Source organism: Pteropus alecto, unplaced genomic scaffold (assembly GCF_000325575.1).
Source record: "Pteropus alecto unplaced genomic scaffold, ASM32557v1 scaffold5, whole genome shotgun sequence".
Taxonomy (NCBI): domain Eukaryota; kingdom Metazoa; phylum Chordata; class Mammalia; order Chiroptera; family Pteropodidae; genus Pteropus; species Pteropus alecto.
In genome coordinates, this window is record NW_006441953.1 from 13,304,286 (window position 1) to 13,308,495 (window position 4,210).

Sequence of the window (4,210 nt, forward strand, 5' to 3'; positions counted from 1 at the left end):
TGCAATATCAAAAGGCAACAAGACATCATGTGATTTAGCAATCAAAGTTTATTAGAAAATGATGTAAAATCTGAATACTTAAAATTATTTTTCTTATTTCAAACAAATATTCCTCTGCTTTTGTAAAAAGTGTTTGACTTATTATCTCTCAGATGACTATACATATCTTCACTAAGTGATTTAAACCACTAGAAAAAAATGAAATATACACAAAAGGATGATGGTTGTAACTTTTGGAGGATACTAAAATTGTAAGGGAGGTTCTAAAGAAGCAATTCTTGGATATGTAAAATACTGGCCACTAGTGAAGTAGATAGGTTGATAAGGTGACTCATTTGAAGATTAGTGAATGTTGAAATTATATCTGTTAATTGATTGATTGACCAAACTTTTATTTATAATATTTAAGTAGCTTGCTCTTGTAATTAGATTATTTTTGTTGTGTATGTAGCATCATCTGTGAGCCCCCCTGAATTGAATCATCTGTGAATCATCCGTGGTAATTTCCTGTCCATGGGTAGAGTTGGCAGTGTTGAAGGAGATTCTCAGGTAAGGCTTTGGTACATTAAAGTTTAAGAACCATGCTCCCAGAAGGTAGGTACTACATTTTTCCTAAATCTTTAATAAATTATATGGCATTGCTTTATTGTAGATGGTCAAGAAAAAAATTCTAATAATATGAAGGTCTGTATATTAAAGGTTAAAATTTTCTGAAGAAGTTCGATATATGTGTGAGGAGAGGCAAATATGGTTGGCCCAGGAGCCTCAGGTTTTTTAAAAAACAGGGAATTGGCTATGCAGGTTTGATATATATTGATAGATTGCCATTCAGAAAATCTCTCTTTCTGTTTAGAAACTTTCTGTGACCAGAAATTCCAGAAAGCCTCCCTATAACAGGATTGTCTAGATTTTTTTTTCCCTCTCCTCTTTCCCATTAAGTATGTAGAGAATTATAGTGGCAACGATTTCTCTCTAGTGTCATCTTCTGTGAGGTGCCCAAGCCAAATATGCCTTGCATAAGTCCCTTTTAGTTCAAGGAAATCTCTTGAGGGGGTCTGTGTGTAATCTATAATATGTTTCTTATTCAAGCATTTTTTGGTTGTAAGCTTTTCTACATTGACCCTATTTTACATTCCTATCAATGTCATTATCAATATATGTGTCCAAGCATCTTTTGCATGAGAGTTTGCAAATCAAATGGCCAGATCTGTTATTTTCCCCTAGAGACTTCTGAGATATGCAAACAAATCAGATTACTACTCTTAGGACATCTAACTGGGATTGTTACTACAAAGAGACACTTCGTTGTTTCTGTACATTTTGGCTTAAGCCACTTGCCCGTATATTATGGAATTTATGTGCACAGATATCCTTTTGTCCTTTTCATAAGAATCATTCTGACAATGCAAAGGCAAACATTACAATATAACTATGGATATACTGAAATCTCATTTGCTGATATTTATTTCATTCATTTATTTCATTTATTTCATTCACATACAGATTTAGAATGGCACGTGACTGCCATGACATATATTTTATAGGCAATAACCATGAAAAGTTCTTTAGTATTTAAAGATTGTAACGTACTTTACCTCACTTGTTCCACATGTAATTCTGTGAGTTAAGTAAATATTATATGACTTTTACTTTTGGCAAAGATGACTGAGATGATACATGGGAAACCTGTAAACTAAGTCTAATGGTACCAAAATAGCCCATTTCAATGAAATGTGTTTAAAATTCACAAATAACTGTGCCTTTTCAATATTATAGTTTCTGCTTTACAACAGTAAAGACAAACTATCAGAAACTTTATTCTTATTATGTTTCTGAAAAATAAATAAACATTCTCATCAACAAAAGGAAGTTAAAACTTTAAGAATGAAAACAGTACCTCACATGGACTACATTTGACTTAATGAAGAACTGTATTAATTATCAGTGCCTTTGGAAGCATGTAAAGAAATCATATTAGGATGCTAATTATGAATTTCTTTGTACTCATAAAAATGATATCTAGAGGATCTAGTTCAGCTAGGATGAAGTTGCTCAGAAACTCTTCAAAACCCGAGTTCCTTTTAGTTTCCTTCTCTACCAAAATTTAGTTCTCATTATTTTAGATGGTGGGTCTACCACCAAGCACTGCTTCCACATACTAAATAGGAATAAAAGAAAAATATTAGAAAATATTCTGGTTATGTTTCTCAGAAGCCTCAATTCCACTCCATCCACTTTTGAGAATGTCTCATTCACAGGAACTGGGTCACATGACCCAATCTATTTGAAAAGGACTCTGGGAATGTACAAGTTATAATAGGCTTTTCTGGCTAAAACAAAATTAAGGGTTTTTTTGTTTGTTTTTTTTTTTAGCAATATCTGCCATAAGAACCCAAGAAGTCTTGCTCTCCTTATATCACTACATACTGATGAGAATTTCATTCTCAACCAGGACTGGACTTTGAATGTGGATTTGAGAAATACTATAATGGTTCCTATCTTCGAACCATAAATATTTTTTGTTTTGAACCTCTCATTTGTATTTGGAGATGTTGACTAAAAAGTTCAGTGCCCGGCAGGCCCCCCTCTTGACTTCCTCACCAAGCAAGTGCAGAAGCAGGATGTAAAGGAAAGCAGATTCAAGCAAAGATTCCCACTTTGTGAAAAGGGAAGATCAAGGGACATGACTTTCTTTTACTCACAGAGCTGAAAAAAGATGTATAGAAAAGCACCATAATAGGAACATATATATTTTCCCTAAGTGGTTGTGGGAGAGAAAACTATCACCTGTATAATCTCTCAAAGAAACTTTACACTATATGGGGTGTGTGTGTGTGTGTGTGTGTGTGTGTGTGTGTGTGTGTGTGTGTGTGTAAAATTTTTCTTAGGAACAAAAGAAGTTGTTGAGTCCTGCATTTTATTGTCAGGGGATGAAAAGATGGATCTCATGGAGAGATAGCCATATCTCTCCATACATTCTATAGATCTTCTAATTATGTTCTTCAATATATAATGATAGCATAACACATGTTTTAAAAAATATATACTTTGAATCAAAGCAGTATTGTCTTTGATAGTCTGGCATAGCCAAAGGCTCAAATTTAGAATGGATAGACTACAGATTCATCTCACAATTTTAAATAAACATTATTTCTACAATAGTATTAAGAATTTGCTGTTTTAATTCTAGGATCACAGTGTTGCACAAGTACAAGGGTTCCATTTATTTTTTATGATATGTGAATAGCAACTCTTGAAGCAGAACTAAGTGGTTGATACAATCTGGGGTTGTGCAATGAAGGGCTTTGAACTCTCTGAACTACTGTGAAAATAATTTATGTTGCCAGTTAAGAACAGATTCATACAGTTTAATAATTACATAAATAGGAAGATATCTAAGATGTACAGAGCAGCCAGGAAAATAGTATAGCTGACACACACACACACACACACACACACACACACACACACACACTTTCTGGAAGGGTAAATTAATGCGCCACTAACTTCTTAAAGATATAATTCTTCTATGTCTTCTTATAAAATCCACAGACCCCAAGGACTTGTATTAACCTGTCTTCTCTCCTAATATCAAAATATTCTTTCCACCTTAAGGAAGTAAGATAATTTGTATCGTAAGCTATTTTTTGTTTCATTTTGATATGCCATGACTTTGCCATCATTGCACAGTTTTTGATTTGTGTATTTGTTGGAGATTCTATGACACAGATTTGGATTAAACTGATGATTGTTTCTAATACCCATTTATCCTATTCTTCCTCACTAAAAGGACCAGTGATATTTAGCCAGGTACTTGACTAGCCAGAGTACCTAAACCAGAGTACCTTACCCAGACTCTTTACTACCAAGAGTAGGCACGTCACTATGTTCTAACAAATCAAGTTATTCACAGACCTGATCCAAGCAGACACTTGAAATGTGCTTGGCAGAATGGACTTGGTATCATATTGTATTTGTCATAACATGACTTGTCTTATTCACTATTCTAATGAGAATGAAAGGCACATGTAGCAGAACTGGAACCCATCTTCCGTAAGCAACAAAGCCCACAGAAGAGCCGGTGCATGGTTGTGTGCTGGTGAATAACTGATGGTTGTTTCAAGCCAGTAAGTTTCTAGGTAGTTTGTTTCACAACAATAATGAGACAATGGTTTATTGTCACATTATATTATTTTCTTTACGCCCTTTT